General features: G+C 40.1%; 1 long non-coding RNA gene and 1 other non-coding gene across 2 annotated transcripts; one reads left to right on the top strand and one right to left on the bottom strand.

Annotated features, from left to right (window-relative positions):
• Positions 1-1,539: 1,539 nt before the first annotated feature.
• Positions 1,540-1,703, top strand: LOC111759780 (U1 spliceosomal RNA). Its single transcript, XR_002793670.2, has one exon. It is a non-coding gene; the product is annotated as a U1 spliceosomal RNA (small nuclear RNA).
• A 5,904-nt stretch (positions 1,704-7,607) lies between these two features.
• On the bottom strand, positions 7,608-19,776 carry LOC131280323 (uncharacterized). Its single transcript, XR_009187813.1, has 2 exons — positions 19,721-19,776; positions 7,608-7,910 (listed from the first exon to the last, which is right to left on the bottom strand). It is a non-coding gene; the product is annotated as an uncharacterized lncRNA (long non-coding RNA).
• Positions 19,777-20,739: the final 963 nt, after the last annotated feature.

The raw sequence follows: 20,739 nt of genomic DNA on the forward strand, positions 1-20,739 counted from the left end.
ACAATTATGGAAAGGGGCTGAATTATGATATAGTCCCTTAAAGAAGCAGCAATGTGCAGCAGACACCACCTTCTTGCAAGCAGAAGGTTTAACCCAAAGCTGTCCAGTCACTCTGAAGATGGCCATCCCTTTCCAGGGGTGGACTGTGGATAGTGGGAACAAGCCTCACTCTGGCAGTGCACAATTCAGTACCTTAGCAAAGCGGGAAGCTTGCCTGCTGTGGTGCAGTGTCTTCAACACCAGCCCTTTAAGTGCTGAAATGCATGGGATCCCAGGCCCAGTTGTGATGTGGAAGATTCTTCAGCCCACGTTACAACCCTGAAGCTGGCTGTTGAAGTGCCCACTAAAGGAGACATAGGAACATTTTCAGAAAAGTCATAGTACATGGACGGTTCAGCTACTGGACAGCCTCCAACGGGGACAGCTGTGGTTGTGCAGCCCAGCACTGACACTGTTTGGTGGGGAATAGGCACCAGGCAAAGTGGTCAATGGGCTGAGCTAGGAGCAATGTGGATGGTTATAGAACGTGAGCCCGGGAACACATTAACAATCTGAACCAATAGCGGGGAAGTGTACAAAGGCCCTAGATGGCAACTTGGAAACAGGAGCAATGTACTGTCATGGGCCTCCCTCTGTGGGGGAGATCTATGAAAGGACATCTGGGATGCCTGACAGCAGTGATAGGGAACTGTCTATCACATCCCTGCCCACTCTTCTAACACTCTTTCTGGGGAATGTTGAGGCAGATGCACTTGCAATGATTCTGAGCCACACCACCACTGAGACCCAAGAAGTGGTGGAGTGGTTCCACAGGAAAGGCACACATCATGGCCACAAGACCCTCTGGTGCCTAGCCCAGCAGTTCCAGCTTCCTGCCACTCACCAGCAGCATGTGGACATCACCATGAATGTCCATCATGCTCACTTGGACAACTGTGACAATTACCTCACTGAATGACACATATTGGCCAATTGCAGATCCTAGTAACACGATGGCAAGTGAAATACATTGGTCCCCTCCCACTCAGAGGGGTAAGGTATGCTTTCACTTCCACGGATTCATGTTCAGAGTTGTGCAGGTATTCCTGATCACTCCCGTAATATTACAAATTTTAATTATATGCAAGAGCACATACATCACATTGATGAATTAGCTCTGAGTCCCCTACCTGGTTGGTCTAATTCCCTTCCTTGGCCCTGGTGACATGTTTTGACAGGTCTGCTAGCTTTCGGTGGAGGACTCCTGTCCTCCTGCTGTGTTCTATGCTGTTGCTGTGGGATGTGGATGCAGTGCGTGCCCCGTGGTCACTGCAGGCTGCGGCGTGGGGGTGGAGTGTGGGGCCCAGGGCCCGCTCCCCTAAGTCCTCAGCACGTAGCCTTTGTCCTTTGACTCACTAATTCTTTGAGGAGGCTTTCCTAGGGAATGCCTTAGGTTGCCATATTGATGACAGCACCTTAGCCCATGTGTTAATTGGGTCTTTCCTCTTTTCTGTTATGTTGAAGGATCTCTTGATATATTCTGGATGTTAAACCTTCGTCATACTTACCTGGCAGGGAAGGTACCATGAGCACAAAGGTGGTCTTCTCTGGGTGAGGCTCATCCTTTGTACTCCAGATGTGCCGACCCCTGCCATTTCCCCAAACATGAGAAACTCGACCATATAATTTGTGGTAATGGGGGACTGTGTTTGCGCTCTCTCCTGTAAAGGGAAAAAAGAAAAAGAACCTTTATCAGATATCAGACATGTGGTTTCCAAATATATTCTCCCATTGCGTAGGTTTTGGTTTTACTTTCATGATAAGGTCTTTGAGGCACAAAAATTTTAATTTTCATGAGGTCCCCTTTATTTTTTTTTTCATGCTTGTGCTTTGGGTGAAAAGTCTAAGAAACCATTGCCTAACACAAGGTTCTGAAGATGCTTCCCTATATTTTCTTCCAGGTTTTTATATTTATATTTGGTAAAAAATGATAGTATCTTCATTTTTGAAAGAAGTAACAAACAGCGTTTAGGAAATATAGCAGATTTTATGTTGGACACAGGTCACATTCCTTTACAGAAATGAGCTAGTATTAGAAATAGTCTCTCATTATTCTTGTCCCCATTCCCCCTTCCTCCACCCATGTCTGTAATGATCCCATCGGCCAGTGATTCTAAACATTCATCTAGGCACTGCTAAAAGCCCAGAAATAAAGAAAGTCAGGTAATGATGATAAAGTTGATTAAATAATCATCATTAATATTATATAAAATAAAATATCAGGAAATTATTATCATAGTCTTCACTTGGGTAAAATATAATAAAAGTTACTAGTTATTTCAAATGTTACCCTCCAAGTGTTCCTCTATTGAATCATGAAGATATGTTGTTGCCTTAAAAAAATACTATGAAAAGTGAGCAGATGTCACTCGTGGTTGAGCAACTGCTTCTCATGTACGAAGTCCCAGGTTCAATTCCCAGTACCTCCTAAAAATTAAAACAAAACAAAACAAATGAAAGACCAACTTGGGAGAGCCAGTGTAGCTTAGAGGTTGAGCACCAGTTTCCCACAAATGAGGTCCTGGGTTTAAAAAAAACTGGAAAAATTCAAATGATGATAATTTAGGGTGGCTGCCTCTAACAGAAAAAAAAAAAGTGAAGAAAAGATAAGGATCAACATATTTTCATAAGTCCTCAGTTCAAATAACATTCCAAAACTCAAGACTTCCCTCTTCCTCCTCCCATACAGACAGATGCTTATTTTTTGCAACTGGGGAGGAGTAGGAATTGCCATAAAACACATGCCAAACCTCTCAGTGCAAAAAATTAATGCTAAAGAACTTCCAGGAAGATGGCAGAATAGAAAGACACGGGATGGTCTTTTCTCCCAGAAATAAAAGCGCGAGAGGAGGCAGAAATGGCCCGGGAAAAAATCTTCTAGGGTTTAGAACACCAGGAGAAGGCTGGATACAGCCCAGAAGAGAGAGGGGCAAAGCAAAAGAGCTGTGACCACAAAACTGTGAGTTAAAAGCTGCAGCTGCAGCTACAACTGCTGGCAACCTCCACCAGAGTAAAGACACTTGTGAATTCTCAGGCCTCTGGACCTGCGGCTACATATAAAGGGGGCCGGCCCTAGGAATCCACCTACCTAGGAAAGGGGAGAGAGGTGGACACAGTCTAAGACTGACTCAGATTTTGACCCACAAATTTGGTCTGCTCATCCCTGGAGCCCTTCCAGGCTGGGCGGGGCCACGCCCTCGTTTGTCCTGGGAGCCAGCACAGGACTAAAGAGATCCAGGACTCTCAGTCTCCCACTCTACTGACCGGGACTGTCTGAGGAGGATGCAGAGGGGGTGGAGTCATTTCCTAACTGGGAAAAGGGAGGGGGCTGCTAGCAGTTTCCCAGAGGAGAACTGCCCCTGAGAAAGTCTGAATTACAAAGCTCTGTCTCCAGGCAGGAACCTCTAGCATATAGATAAAATCCTTGCTGCAGTGCACACACCCCAACAAGGCTTGGAAGTGAGAGAGCTGCCAAAGAGTGCCATTTTCTGGCAGATCAAGGAAGTGCACGAGGAAATTAAAAGTAAATAAGTCAGAGGGGCTTTTTTCAGTCTTTATAGCCTCCCTCCCCAAGGCCTTGCGAAGGGGGTCTGCAATCCATTACTGGGTCCAGGGCCCAGATTTGAGCAACTAACAGGGACAAGCCTAAATAACAGTTTGAACCAAAAATCAAAGAACAGCAGTAAAATACAGCCTCCCACAATTAAACTCCTATGAAAGAGAAATTGAGCATCTGAGTGAACTCACCATCATAATCACATGCCTAGACATCAGCAAAAATTACAAACCATACTAAGAAAATGGAATACATGGCCCAGAAAAGGACTATATCAAAGCCCCAGATGAGACACAGAATTTGAGACAACTAATCAATGAGATTTACAAAAACTTCCAAAATAAAATTAATGGGTCGAAAGACAATATGGATAAGAATATAAAGGATATCAAGAAGACACTGAGCAAGCACAAAGAAGCATTTAAAAACCTAAATAGAAAATAACAGAGCTCATGGGAATGAAAAACATGATAGGAGAGACCAAAATCATACAACAGTAGACTCAGAATGATAGAAGAAAGAATAAATAATAGAGAAGACAAAACAGCTGAAATTGAAGAGAGAAAAGAATGGAAAAATTGAGCAGAGTCTCAGGGAGGTGAATGATAACATGTAGCACAACAAGATATGTATCATGGGAGTTACAGAAGGAGAAGAGAAGGGAAAGGGGGCAGAAAGAGTATTGGAGGAAATAATACCTGAGGATTTCCCAACTCTTATGAAAGAAATGAACTTACAAGTCCAAGAAACACTGCATATCCCAACCACAATAAATGCAAATAGACCTATTTCAAGACACATAGTACGCGGAATGTCAAATGTCAATGAGAAAGAAAATTCTGAGGGCAACAAGGGAGAAGAAAACTATCACATACAAGGGGTGCCCAGTAAGACTTAGTGCAGATTTCTCATCAGAAACCATGCAGGTGAGAAGACAGTAGTATGACACAATTAGGATACTAACGACAAAAACTGCCAACTGAGAATTCTTTATCTTCAAAATTATCCTTCAAATATGAAGATGAGTTTAAAACATTCACAAACAAACAGAAACAGAGTTCATAAAAAGAATTCACCTTTGCAGGAAATATTAAAGGAAATTTTAGAGCCTAAAAGAAAAAGACAGGAGAGAGTGGCTTGAAGGAGAGTATAGAAGACAAGAATAGTAGAAAGAATAACGAAAAGAATGAAAAAAATGAACAAAAATAAGATACGACATATGAAAACCAAAGAAAAAAAAGGTAGAAATAAGTAAAACATTTACAGTATTATCATTTAATGTGAATGGATTAAACTTCCCAATCAAAAATATATGCTGACAGAGTGGATAAAACAACAACAACAAAGATGAGCCATCCATATGCTGTCTACAAGACACAAGGATACAAACCAGCTGAAATTAAAAGTTGCTCCATGCAAACAGTAACCAAAAACGAGCAAGCATAGCTATACTAATAGTGGATAAAACAAACTTTAAATTAAAAAGTTGTAAGAGATACAGAAGGACATTATATATAAATAAAAGGGAAAATCCACCAGAAAGAAATAATAGTCATAAATATCTGTGCACCTAACCATGATGCCCCAAAATACATGAGGCAACTTCAACACACCACTCACATTATTAGACAATTAGACTAAAGATCAACAAGGAAACAGAGAACTCAAACAAGATGATAATGAGCTAGATCTAACAGACATGTACAGAATATTGCACCCAAACTTGGTGAGTTATATATTCTTCTCAAGTGTTCATGGATCTTTCTCCAGAATAGACTACATGTTAAGTCACAAGGCAGGTCTCAATAAATATAAAAAGCACCTTCTCAGATTATAACAGAATGAAACTGGAAATCAATAATAGATGGGAAAGGGGACAGATATGGCTCAAGTGGCTGAGCACTTGCTTCCCACATGGGAGGGCCCAGTTCAGTTCCCAGTGCCTCTTAAAAAAAAAAAAAAACCAAAAAACAAACAAACAAAAGAAAAAATGAACTCAGGTAAACATGTGTGGCTCAGTTGTTGAGTACTGACTTCCTACATATAGGATCTGGTTTATCCTTGGCCCAATTACCTATAATAATAATAATAATAAATGGGAAAAATGTAAATTCACAAAAGAGTGGAGGCTGAAAAACACACTCCTAAATGTTCAGTGGGTAAAAGAGGAAATTATAAGTGAAATTAGTAAATACATTGAGATGAATGAAAATGAGAACACAGTTTATCAAAACTCATGTGCTACAGTGAAGGTGGTGCCAAGAGAGAAATTTATAGCCCTAAATGCCTATGTTTGCTGCGCTAAGTCAGCAATCAGTTGCCTTGAAGGGCAAGGTGGCATATAATTTAAAGAAATAAAGGACAGGGGGAGAGACACAAGAGGAGTTAAAGATGGGACCAGTGACTCACAGCTTCTGGAACTGAGAGCCTCAACCCTAGTTTCCACATAGTATTTATTTGGAAACTAACGAGTAGCTGTTTGCTATCAGAACTGCAACATTTACAATAACAGGAAGGAATTGCAACATCTACAATAAGGTAACATTTACAATAACAGGAAGCAATTTCAACATCATCTACAATAACATGAAGCAACAAAGAGGTAAACCAGTTTCCCACAACACATCCCCCTTTTTGTTTTCATAAAGCAACGAAGGCAGATTAGGTGGTTTCTTACTGCCTCATATACTGAAGGGCTCATTGTGTGCTTATCGTTTAAGTAACAATGTCAAATCAGAGAACAGCATTTTATACATAGTTCATAACTACAGCAGATTATGCAAACTTCCAACTAGCAGATGATTTATTTCTCATGGACTTCATAAGATGTTCTGCTAGCAACGCTATATAGGCCATTACTCAATTAAAAAATGACCTCATTTTTCCCAGTTTGTATAGTGCTCTTAGCATCTTCACTGGATCTGGGGCCACATATGATTCATAGGCTAACTCAATAACCACCTTCTCCCTCTTTTATTATTATTATTATTATTATTATTATTATTTAAACAGCCTGCTGGAGGTCCTCCTACTCCCATGAAGAACCTTTCCTAATTAACACATCTTAGTGAGGGATAAAAGATTTTATTATTCCAACAATATTACAAATTCTGTTAACATAAGAAAACATTATACTTTATCAATGACAGCAGAGAATATAGTTTTGTCTTACCCAACCAAACAACATTTAATAATGTCATAGAGTAGCAGGGACCTTACAGCTTGTCCCAATTGTTTGCCTCTTCCAGGCTCTTAAGATACCATTGTCTCTGATGCCTCTTACTAGGATTACCGCCACAGGTTTCTTCTATGCAGCCAGATTCATTGCCATTAGGCCAGGGCAGAAAGCCTTGAGGAAGAACTGCAAAAGTCCACTGCTGACCTTTTCACACAGTTTTTGTACTTTTGGTATTCATTCATGTTCATTTTCTTTTTACAAAACACATTAACTCACTGAATGCTACCACAATACTTTTACAACTTGCTATATGCATAGTAGTTTTGTCCTGCGTATTTCCATTTTCTGACTTTATAAAACTAACCATTTTATTTTAGGACAAAATACACCTTATAACATTCCAGTAAGCATTCCCACAAACTTTTTACCTTTTTCAATATTTGCCTAACTTTTACATCTTTCATTTTATCCTTTCTTTCTCTCTTTTTTCCTTTTTCCTTTTTTTTTCTTTCTCTTTCTTTTTCTTTCTTCCTTCCTTTTTCTCTCTTTCTTTCTAGGTACTCACCCTTCTCTGGGCACCCTCCCTCCTCTGGGCACTTGCCTTTCTCTGGGCACATGCCCTTCTCTTTTTCTTTTTCTTCTTAACACATACTGAAACAATTGCAACACACACACTGACATGGAACAGACAAACACAAAAACAGTTCCAAATCTACTAACCTAGAATTTCTTCATTGATTTTAATTGGACTTTTTATATGCTCTCTTGCTGCCCTGTCTTCTGCCTTTTCTGTTTCTTTCCTCTAACATTCTTTATGTTAACTCTTCCTCTTGGTTTCTTTTCTAATCCAACTTTTATTTTCCAGTTTTCCTCCTCTCAATTTCCTTCTTAACCTCTTTCTGTCTCCCAAGTCATACTTGCTTTATGATGCCATGCTTGAACAAGTTCTGTAGTTTAGATACTTTGATGTAAAGTCATTCTAGTCCAGAGTGAGACTCAGTCATGCAGTTTCCAGCATCTGTCTCTCCATTTGCACGACTGGAGGTTCTGGGCTCACAGGAAATTTTGTCATCTCTTGGCACTCATGGCATGGCTCCATCCATTGAGCTGGCACCCACACAGGAAGTTCTCCATCTCCTGGGGAAATACAAGCAAAACTTCAAGGACTTCAAAGGCTTTCCAAACCATTTGGGGCTCTGCACCATCACACCAAAAGTTTCGCTCGAGGTGATCCTTCTTCCCTTCAGGTCCCTGTTTGGGCTCCAGTTGCTGAGCTTCCCTTCATGCCCCACGTTGGGTGCCAGTTGCTGCACTAAGTCAGCAATCAGTTGCCCTGAAGGGAAGGTGGCGTATAATTTAAAGAAATAAAGGATAGGGAGAGAGACATGAGAGAAGTTAAAGAAAGGACCAGGGGACTCACAGCTTCTGGAACTGAATAAGTAGTATTTATTTGGAAACTAATGAGCAGCTGTTTGCTATCAAAACTGCAACATTTACAATAACAGGAAGCAAAAAAGAGGTAAGCCAGTTTCCCACAACATATATTAAAAAAGAATAAAGAGCTAAAATCAAAGATCAAACTTAACTAGAAAAACTAAATAAAGGAAAAGAAACCTGTCCCAAATCAAGCAGAAGGAAAGAAATAATAAATATTAGCACAGAAGTAAATGAACTTGAGAACAAAAAGAAAACAACATAGAAAATCAACAAAACCAAAACCTGGTTCTTCGAGGAGATCAATAAAATTGACAAAGCCCTAGCTAGATTAACAAAGAAAAAAAGAGAGAAGATGCAAATAAATACAATCAGAAGTGAAAGGGGAGAAGTTACAACTGACCCCTACAGAAATAAAAAGGATCATAAGAGGATGTTATGAGAAACTGTATGCCAACAAACTAGATAACCTGGATGAAATGGACAAATTCCTAGAAATGCACAAACAACCCACAATGATGCTATAAGAAATACAGGAACTTAACAAACCAATCACATTTAAAGAGATTGAATCCATCATAAAAAATCTCCCAATATCAAAGCCAGATAAAGGTACCACAAGAAAATAAAATTAGAGACCAATCTCTCTGATGAACATAGATGCAAAAATTCTCAACAAAATACTTGCAAAGAGAATTCAACAGCATATCAACAGACTTATACACCACGACCAAGTGGGATTTATTCCTGGTATGCAAGGATGGTTCAATATAGAAAATCAATTAATGTAATACACCACATTAAAAAATTGAAGGAAAAGAGCCACATCATCATTTCAATTGATGCATAAAAGGCATTGGACAAAATCCAACATCATTTCTTGATTAAAAATTATATATTTTGAAAGATAAAAATTGAAGGAAAATTACTCAATATAATAAAGGACATATATGAAAATTACACAGCAAACATTGTACTCAAGGAAAAAAGGTTGAAAGCTTTCCCTCTAAGATTGAGAACAAGGCAAAGATGCCCAATGTAACCATGGTTATTATTCAACATTGTACTAGAAGTTCTAGCTAGAGCAATTAAACAAGAAAAAAAAAAAAGGCACCCAAATAGGAAAAGAGAAAGTAAAACTCTCATTACTTGTGGATGAAATGATCCTAAATTTAGAAAATTGTGAAATGTTTACAACAAAGCTACTTGAGATAATAAACAAGTTCAGCAAAGTGGTCAACTACAAGGTCAATGCTCAAAATCAGTAATGTTTCTATACACTAGCATTCAACAATCTGAGGGGGAAATCAGGAGAAAAAATCCATTTATAACAACAACAAAAAGACTCAGATACCTAGGAATCAATTTAACCAAGGAAGTACAGGAACTATATGCAGAAAACTACAAAACAATGCTAAAAGAAATCAATGAAGACTTAAACAAATTGGAAGACATAAATAAATTGGATTGGAAGACTAAATATTGTGAAGATGTCAATCCTACCCAAAATGATTTATAGATTCAATGCATTACCAATCAAAATTCCAACAGCCTAATTCATTTGGAAGGGAAAGTGTACCCAAATAACAAAAAACATTCTTAAAAAAGAAAAAAAATGTGCAAGGAATTTCACTGCCTTACCTTGAAACATATTACACAGCTACAGTGGTCAAAATAGCATGTTATTGGTGGCGGACTTGGCCCAGTGGTTAGGGCGTCCGTCTACCACATGGGAGGTCTGCGGTTCAAACCCCGGGCCTCCTTGACTCGTGTGGAGCTGGCCCATGCGCGGTGCTGATGCGTGCAGGGAGTGCACTGCCACATGGGGGTGTCCCCCGTGTAGGGGAGCCCCATGCACAAGGAGTGCGCCCCGTAAGGAGAGCTGCCCAGAGCCAAAGAATGTGCAGCCTGCTCAGGAATGGTGCTGCACACATGTAGAGCTGACACAAGATGACGCAACAAAAAGAAACACAGATTTCCATGCCGCTGACAAGAACAGACACGGACAAAGAAGACGACGCAGCAAATAGACACAGAACAGACAACTGGGGGGGGGGAAGTGGAGAGAAATAAATAAATCTTTTTAAAAAATAGCATATTATTGGCATATAGATAGACACAACAATCAGTGGAATAGAACTGAGAGTCCAAAAATAAACCCTTACTTCTATGGCCAACTGGTTTTCAACAAACCCATCAAAGTCATATTAATAGGAAAAAGCAGTGTCTTCAACAAATTGTTGGGAGAAATGGATATCCATAACCAAAAGAATGAAAGATGGCCCTATTTCACTGCCTACACAAGAATCAAATCAAAATGGATCAAAGACCTAAATATAAAAGGCAGGACCATAAAGCTGCTAGAGGAAAATGTAGGGAAACATCTTAAAAGATCTTGTGGGTGAAGATACATATAACGAGCAGGAAAGTGTTGTACCCCCATCTTGGGGCATACTGATGATCTCAAACAGAGGAAAGGGTGTTCTTCAAGAGCATGGGTGGTTCCCAATGCAGGAGGACAAACTAGAGTGTCAAACCCTCAGAATTGGAAATATCTATGAATCTTGTCCTTCAAGCAGTGAAGCTTGGTTGTCACTGTGGGCCTTGAGGGGAGGGGGAAAGAGGAAGAGAATGGATGGAAGTGGGGGTAACTGGTGGGCAATGGAAGTGTTCCACAAGTTCATGCAATGATGAATATAAGCCATGTTAAATTTTGCCAACATTTAAAAATCTGTATAGTTTAAAATGTAAACCATAATGTAACCAAAAATTTAGAAAACTGTACAATCTAAAATATAAATCAAAATGTAAGCCATAATAGAACTGTGGCTGGTAATTATGATTCAATATCTGTACATCAGCTGTAGCAAATATAACATCCACATGTAAAATGATCATTGCAGAGGAAGTGGGAAAAGGGTTTGATGTTAGGTATATGGGAGTCCCCTATATTGCATATGTGACTTTACTGTGATCTAAAACTTTTTAGAAGACAAAATTAAAAGTAAAAAAAATAAAAAGGATGGAGACACTGAGGAAGGAATGGAGGAGATAGCCTTGCCACTGTACATGCAGAGCAACACCTGTAAGTCTGATGAAAGACAAAACGTCAAAAACAAACTTTTATGATATATTTCATTTTTAATAACCCAATTTATTTTTTACCTTATTTTGGCTTTTCTAAATTATTCTATATTCTTTTTCTAATCATTAAACCTGTCAATACTATTTTATTTTCCTTTAAATTTGACAATATATTAGACTTCATTTTTGAAGAAGTTTTGGATCACAAAGGGGTTCAACCATGGCAAGGGAGGAGCATTGGTGTGGGGTGTCATTGATGGGGGATGCATGGGTGGGAGGGAGTTCTCCAGGGCATGCGTATAGGGTATAGAGATATGTTTGGATGTTCATTGGGTGTTGTTACAGTGGATAGAATTACACATGACAACTGAGTGAGTGCTGAGTTTCCATCCTGGGGATGGAAACTTCCATTCATCCAATGGAAGAGTAACAATCCTCCAAGTGCAAGGACAAAGACTAGTGAAGAAGGATGGTCCAATAATGGGCCCTTGATACTGACGACTACACTTATGAGCCTGTGTGCTTGAAATTTAAACTAGGCCAAGAGCTGCAGGGTGCCTGAAGGTTACCTCCTGAGAGCTCCATGTTGCTCAAATGTGGCCAGTCTCTAAGGCAAACTCAGCATGTAAATGCATTACCTTCCCCCCCAGCATGGGACATGACTCCTGGGGATGAACCTCCCTGACACCAAGAGATTACTACCATCACCAGATGGTGATGCAACTGGAAAAAGACCTTGAATAAAAGGGGGAAATGGTAAAGACAAATGAGTTTATATGGCTAAGAGACTTCAAAATGAGTCAGAAGGTCATCAGAGGGGTCGCACTTACACACATCTCAGCAGGATCCCAGAGACAGCCAAAGGTGATACAACCCCAGGTACTGGTGCTGCTGATGGCTACAGAGATACACAGATTATATGGTCATGACATATTATTCTGGACTTCATTGCCTTGCCAGGGAGCCCTACTCTGGAATTTGTGCTCCTGATTGTGATGGAGCTGGATTCAGATGTGACCTCTCTACTCAAGCCTCTTCTGTCACTTTTACTGAACCTGTGGTTGGCCCTGGAGTTGGTGTATGCTCAGGAGACTTGAATCACTAGACAATCTTTGTGCCAGCTGGGTCCTGAAACTCAGCAGAGTTGCAACACCTACTCTTCCGTTCATTGGAATTACCCAGGTCAGCTAACAGGGAGGTGAGGATGGCCAACCACCATACTAGGGCACTGAGAGTATCTACAACTGCAAACAGGAGAATCACATCCATCAGCCATGTGGGATTTAAGTCCCCTCTTTATTTAGAGGTGGAGTGAATATCGCCATCCCAGGTTCCACAAGATGGAGGAATATAATATGGATTGCTGTGGACTTGCTGGTATTCTACTGTTAGAGGTTTGCAATAATTAACAAGCTATAGCTCAGTTTCCCCTGATATGCACTGGGGAAAGGCTAACCCCATCCCCCATAAGCCTACGTGTCCAAGGGCACGGCACTTCCCCACAGGTTAAATAAAGAACCACATAGAGACGGGAGTAAAGGGAAATGGAAACCTTCCCTATCTACATATCGGAGGGAGTTAAAATTTCTACAGAACAAAGAAACATCTGCTCCTGCAGCATTCCAAGAAACCGTAACTCCCTAACCCACTATCTTCTAGTCACTGTCAGGGAAAGTTTTCACCTCTAGGGCTTCCCATAGGCCCCTGCACCTCACTTGGACCCTCAACCCCCTCCCACCAATTACCATTCCCCCACCTAGGAAAGTTCTGTATAAATTCAAGTCCCCCCTTCCAGGAGTGGGCTAAAGTCTCTCTTCAGACCCCCACCATGCTGGTGTGGGGGGCCGAAGTCTGTTCTTCAGACCCCCTCTGTTGGGAGAGCTTCTCAATAAATCTTTCTTTGTCTATAGTCATTTCAGTCTCTGTGTCCCAGTAAGTGCCAAATTTTCTCTAACATCTACTGTAGAACTGTTGTGACTCTAGCAATAGAAGAAATTGTATCATTGATGTGGAGACAGTGGCCACGGGAGTTGCTGAGGACAGGGAGAGGGAGGAAGAGGTGTGATATGGGGCATTTTTGGGACTTGGAGTTGTCCTGAATGTTATTGCAGGGACAGATGCAGGACATGTTTATCCTGCCATAACCCACTGGAGGAACTGGGGGAGAGTGTGAACTACAGCGTAAACTATGGTCCATGCAGGGTGGCAATGCTCCAGGGTGCATTCACCAAATGCAATGAATGTGCCTCACTGATGAAAGGGGATGTTGATGTGGGAGGAGTGGGGTGGTGGGGATTTGGATTGGGGTATATGGGAATCCCTTATGTTTTTAATGTAAAGGTTTGTGTGATCTATTCATCTTTTAAAAAGACAATAAAAAAGAATTTTAAAAAGGATCATATATAATAAAATATTAATAAATTTTTTAAAACCTTGTGATAAGTAATGGTTTCTTGGACTTTATACATTATATATATATATAATATATATATTTTTACATGAGTAAAAAAGGAAAAAAATATGTGAATGGACCCTCCTTAAAATTAAACAATTTTGTACCTCACAGGACTTGGTCAAAAGGTCAAAAGACAGACTCAATGGGAGAAAATATTTGGCAATCACATAACTGATAAGGGTTCAATATCCATGATATTTAGAGACTCTACAAGTCATTGATAAAAAGACAAACTACCCAATTAAAAAATGGGTAAAAATCTTGAATAGACATTTGTCCAAAGAAGAAATGTAAATGGCAAAAAAAAAAAAATACCAAATGAAAAAAAGTTCAACATCACTAATGATTAGGGAAATGCAAATAAAAGCTACATAGATATAATTTCACACCATTTAGAATGGCCACTATTACAGAGAACTACAAATGTTAGAGATGATGTGAAAAGAAAGGAATGCTTACTCATTGCTGGTGGGAATGCAGAATGGTACAGCCAATGTGGAGGACAGTTTGGCAGTTCCTAGAGAAGTTTAATACAGATTTGCCATGTGACCCAGCAATACCACTACTGGGTATATACCCAGAAGAACTGAGAGCAGTGACACGAACAGAAATCTGCACTTTCATGTTCATAGCAGTATTGTTCATGATTGCAAAAAGATGGAAACAAGCCAAGTAACCATCAACGGATGAATAGATAAACAAGCTATGGTATATATACACAATGAAATATTATGGAGCTGTAAGAAATGAGGTCGCAAATCATATGACAACATGCATGAACCTGGAGGACATTATGTTGAGTGAAGCAAGCCAGACATAAAAGGACAAATACTATATGATTGTGCCATTGTGAAATAAACATATTGCATTATTTCATGGAGTTAATAACTTGACTATGGGTCACTAGAAAATAGAATGAGGTTAGTGACTGGAAAACTGAGGGTTAACTTGTGTAAAATTGGTTAAAAGGATATGTTTTAATCTTTGGAAATGAATAGAAAAGGTGAAAGGCCTACAGTACTACTAGCAGTACTGTACTATTATGTGTGACAGAAGTTTAAAGGGAAAGTCTAAGATCATGTATATTTCTAAAAAGAAAGTTAAAAAAAATGTAAGAGGGACCATATAGAATAGTAAAACCACATGAGAAATATGATGGGGCAAAATTGCATGTATGGGACCATTTTTCTTTGAAACTGAACAAATATATGTTAATACTACAAGATGTTAATATCAGACAAAAAAAAACACCACGTTTTGCTAAGTAAAAGAAACCAGACACAAAGTACAGCATATTGTATTATTCCGTTTATATAAAATGTTAATACAAACCAATTTATAAAGATGAAATTAGATTAGTGGTTATGTAGGGCTGGAGAAGGATAGAGGGATCGCAAGGTGATTGCTAAGGGGTATTGAGTTTTTTTTGGAGTAATGAAATTGTTCTAAAATTTTTTGAGCTGATGAATATACAATGTTGTGATTACACTAAAAGCCATTGATTACACACCTTGGATAGATTGTATAGCATGTGACTATATCTCAATAAACTATTTAAAAATAAATAAATGAGCTAGAAGAGCCAGAAATAGCAGCTTTGTACAGCAGGGGAAGCACAAAGACTGAGAGGTGAAGAAGCTTCTTTGTTTTTCTGTTTTTGCTTATTATTATCATTGAAATAACATAAAGGTTCTAATAATGATTGAAGTGATGAATGCACAATTATGTGATTATACCGAATAGCACTGATTGAACATTTTGGATATATTGTATGCTTTATTAATACATATGAATAAAATTGATTTGTTAAAAAGATGCTAATTAAACAGGAGGATTGGCAGGGGTTCGGTCCCTGAAGAGTGAAGGTAAATAGTCCTGAATAGCTGAGATACTTGCTGAAAGCAGGAGAAACATGGCAGGAAATGGAGGAAGGAAGTTTTGAATGACCTTATGGTCAATTGCTGAAATAGAAACTATTGGTCTCCTTTTGTACTGTTATCGTGTACATGTATTTTAAGTTTAATTTCTAATTTCTTTCTCCATATTGCATATAAAATGTAAATAGGTATGAGGATGGCACACCACTGAGATGGAATCCCGACAGCACTGGAGGAAGCATGGACATGGACCAGAAACACTGGACTTCCAGCTGGGCGCAGTGACTGAGACTTTGGGTTAATTCCCACCCCACAATAGAGTTGTCTCTATTTCCCTTCGGTTGTCAAGATCACTCTAGACATGGGTTCCTGAACTTCAGCAGACTTAGAATCACCTGAAGGGCTGGTTAAACACAGACTGCGTATGTCTAAATCAACCCATCTAGACTTTGCCTGAGACTTAGCACTTCTAACACGTCGATGTTGCTTGTCTGAGGACCTCCCTTGCAGAAAGAGCCGCTACCCTAGACAATACTCTGAACACATTTTTCTGTCATTTTAGAGGAGTACGTGTAGTTTTGCTTAAGTGAGAAAAATACGTAACTATCACTCGGGATCTGTTTTCTGGACATGTAACTATAGGAAGAATAAAGCATGTGGCTACTGTGCAGGCCACCATTGGAATACGTGGTCATTTGCTGGGGCGTTTGGCTCTTTAGCACCTGAAAACCCTTCCTACATTTGTGGAATGTCCACTCAGTGAGTCTTCACGGTTTCAGAACTCTTTTCTTCTTCGAGAATCTTTGGGGTCTAAGTACTTATTTTCTTTGCCCCTAGCAGCTGAGGCACAGTGGAGGGGTGGTGGTAGTTGGGGGGGCTGCGGGGGGGGGAGGTGGTCTCTAAAGCTAATGCTCCAGAGCTCAGGAATAGCGCCGTCTATGCCTTGCTGCTGCAGCCACACAGCCTCAGTGAGTTATTCCTGTGACATGGGTTTTTCTCTGGTGATAGCTGCCTGCTGCCTTGAGTCTGCCCACTTTTTATTTTTAGTGAAATTGTCTGATCTTGCCAGGGATTCTATGAGCTATGATTTTTTTTCTGCTCAAGTTTGTCAGAGTCAGTGTGTGTTGCTTCCAAAACAAAGCCTGGTGGACATAAAAAATACAGACCAATGATGATAAAAAGCTACAGATGAAATGGTTAACAACAGTTAACAACAAGCAAAGCACACTTTTCCCTGGGGTGAGAGTCCATTCCCCAGTGCCTGCACACACACCCAGTATGGAAAGCAAGTTTTTAAATGGAAGGCAAGCAGGAATTGCCTCACTTTAAATTCTGTACTTGCATATCTTAAATTTGGTTTCACCAAAATGAATCAAAAAAGAAAAAGCGAAGGAGAAGGTGTAGCTCAGTGCTTGAGCACCTGCTTCCCAGGTACGACATCCTGGGTTCTATCCCTGGTACTTCCTAAAAAAGAGAGAGAGAAAGAGAGAGAGAGACACAGAGAGAGAGAGAAGAGACAGACAGACAGAGACAAAGAGAGAGAGAGAATAAAATTCAGGAAAGCTGTATGTCCATTAGAGTAGAGTCTCTCTCCTTAATTGCTTAATTGTCCTTTGCTGGGGAAAGGGGTTTCTTCAGGCCAATAAAGAGAACAGAATCTTTCCCTTTTAAGCACATCAAAGTAAAAGCCACGTTTTGCTAAGATGCAGGTTTTATAGGGAGTCTATCTATCCATTCATCTTGACTGAACTTACATGCTCTTTAAATCTTTTTGGAAAGAAAACACGTGACAATGACTATAGATGGCTATAATCATCCTCTGTTTTTTAGACACTTAAAGGCCAGCTTTATTTAGTTCTAGGGTCTTTTCTCCTATTCCTCAATATGCAAAACTATACTTAAATATTTTATTAGTCATCACCTTTTAATTGAAAAGAAATTTTGTGAAATATTCCAACAATATTTTATATTTTAAAGATTTATTTATTGCCCCCCCCCTCCCGCCCCGCTTATTGTTTGCACTTGCTGTGTGCCAGGAACCAAACCTAGGATCTCTGATGTGGGAGGGAGGCATCTCATTACCTGAGCCACCTCCATTCCCTGCTTTGTTGTGTCTCTCATTATGTTTTTCTTCTTGTGTCTCTTGTTGCGTCATCTTGTTGCATCAGCTTGCCATGCCTGCCCATTGTACCAGATCACTGTCTTCTTTAGGAGGCATCAGGAACTGAACCAGGGACCTCCCATGTGGTAGGCAGGAACTCAATCACTTGAGCCACATCTGCTTCCCCAATATTTTATTTATTAAAAGAAAATTCAAGAAAAAAGAATAAAAGAAAGAAAGAAAATTTTTTTTTAAGTTCATAGAAAATTTTTTAAAAATTGTGTCAGACATTAAGTTTTGTTATACTTGGATGACTTGTGTGTGCTTCAGGACTTAGAAGAGGATGTTATGATTATGGTCATTGAGAAGGACAAAGAACATTTATTGAACCAGGCATTTTACATACCCTTGGACCATATAATGATTCTCAATCTTTTTACCCTTTTTCCATGAATAAGCCAGAGTCTGCAATAACTTCATCACCAGATCATATGAATCCCCTTCACTTACTCATTAATAGCCTTGCATGTCTAAATCTAAGAGAAGGCATTCTGAATGAAAGGTGAGCCAGTAGTGAGAAGAGCTGACAAATGTCTGGCAGCCATTCTTTAGGGTGGTCTGAGAGTTAGACAGTAGGAAATAAACACTGGATCCCAAATACTGGTAATGCAGTTCAGCAAAAAATGGGGTTGATCTTAATTACGGATAAGGATTATATATTGTTATTGTAATTAATTAGATTGTCCTTGGTCAGTACCAAGAAGAGCAATGGATAATTAAAGAGTCTCAGCTCATCGATTAAAAATATGAAATGATTTTTGTTTTTCCAATAACTGCCTCGTATTTTAAATTAACACCCTTTCCTGCTCTTTTGCCTTTTTAGAGGTCTTTGGACAACACTGTGTAAGAGGGTCAGGGGCTTGCCTGGCCATCTGCCATGTAACAATGCCTCCTCCATCTGCAGATAGGTGGACGTGCTAGAGCGTCACTGGGGTGTACAGAAGGGCCTCCCTTGGGCCAGCCTGCCCTGTGTGGCCGGTTCTCTCTGTGGGCGTTGAGGTCTCCTGGTCTCCGTGGATTTTATTTGCACGTGCTTCTCTGGGGTGGTCTTCCATGAAGGGAGTGAGATTTGAAAGCTGCATCACGTGGTCTTTGGTCAGAAATTTATTGTAAGTTTAATGGGAAAGTTTCGGAAGGTTTTGAATGCTAACATGATCTAATTGTTACTTTGGAAGAACACTCTTGTTAGTCATAGATGGACTGAATGGGAACAAAGGGGGAGCTGGGGAGACTAGTTAGCAGGCTATTGCAGAGGCTTAGGTGAGAGATACTTACGGCTAAGATTAGAGGAAAGCTGTGAAGTTGACGAACAGCTAGAGTCAAGCTATGTTTTGATTGCCGAGCCAATAGAATTTACTAATGCATTGGATGTAAGGTGTGAAAGAAAATAAAGAGTGAAGGGCCAAAGGCTGAGGGGCACCAAAAATCTGTAAGGCAGTCTTTAAAATCAGTGGAGAAGGTGGCAGAACATACTGGGTACTCATCTGGGGACAATGATAAGAAAATGAAGCAAGGGATATAATCAGATGGTAGCAACTTTGAGGGAGAATTCAGCAGAATAATTCCAACAGCGGAAAGGTCTGTTCTTCCTCTCTGATCCCATGAGTCAAAGGAGAGGAAAGAGAAGGAAACTTATATTTCAGGAAAGTGGAGTCACCAAGGGAAAATATGTGTCAGGCCAGATGACGTAGAGAAAGGAAGGTGAAGAATCTAAGGGGATTTATTCACAGTCAAATGATACTGAAGATTCAGAGGGACTGAGGCTCTAAGAGTGAGAAGCTAGAAGACAAGCATGTGGAAAGAAAAGGCCCTAGGGGGCCCCTGATTTGGGCATTATTAGGTAAAAGGCATCATGGACAAGAAATTGGAGGAATGTGTTAAGGACGAGAATTGGTAAACAGGGAGCTCTGGGTTCAGGCCAAGTTAAACAACTTACCCCTGCCCAGGTTCCAACTGGAATGTTCGTAGGTCCATTCAGTGTGGATGGAGGGCATGGGTGGGTGTCCTCTCTCTGCTGTATACTTTAACTTAGTGTGTTTTTCCTGATTTCTACATTTATTGTTGAGTAGAGTAATTGTGACATCAGAAGGAGATCATCCAATCATGGCTTACTGCTCTTCTTTTAAAATTTCTTCTCACTTAATGCTTTTATTTTGTTTTATTTTTTTAAAGATTTATTTTTTATTTATTTCTCTCCCTTCCCCCCCTTCACTCCCCAGTTGTCTGCTCTCTGTCCATTCACTGCGTGTTCTTTTGTGACCACTCTATCCTTATCAGAGGCACCGGAAATCTGTGTTTCTTTTTGTTGCCTCGCCTTGTTGTGTCAGCTCTCCGTGTGTGCAGCGCCATTCATGGGCAGGCTGCACTTTCTTTAGCGCTTGGTGGCTCTCCTTACAGGGTGCACTCCTTGCGCGTGGGGCTCCCCTACACGGGGACACCCCTGCGTGGCACAGCACTCCTTGAGCGCATCAGCACTGTGCATGGGCCAGCTCCACTCGGGTCAAGGAGGCCCGAGGTTTGAACCACGGACCTCCCATATGGTAGGCGGGCGCCCTATCCATAGGGCCAGGTCCATTTCCCTCACTTAATGCTTTTAATCGTTTACTCTTTTACCTACACTTCTCTCTCCTCTCATCTCACCTACACTAAGTTTTTGGTATATTGTTTAATGTACCAAAATTTGAACACCTATTTTAAGTTTGACATTGTTTTTTGACAATTTTTGAAACAGAATTTTGGAAACATTCAACTGGAAGTTGTTTCCTATCACAGATTATGCCCACTTAACAACAACCTTTCACTTTCTTGGCAAGTGAACATTGCTGTCTGGGTGACCATATCATTGTATGGACCTATTATAATTTCATCTAGCAATGCTACCTTGTGGCATCAATGATGGCATAATGTCCATATCTATATAGTGAGTATGTCACTGATACCTCTCATATGAAGGAT

This window comes from Dasypus novemcinctus, chromosome 10 (genome assembly GCF_030445035.2).
Source record: "Dasypus novemcinctus isolate mDasNov1 chromosome 10, mDasNov1.1.hap2, whole genome shotgun sequence".
NCBI lineage: Eukaryota > Metazoa > Chordata > Mammalia > Cingulata > Dasypodidae > Dasypus > Dasypus novemcinctus.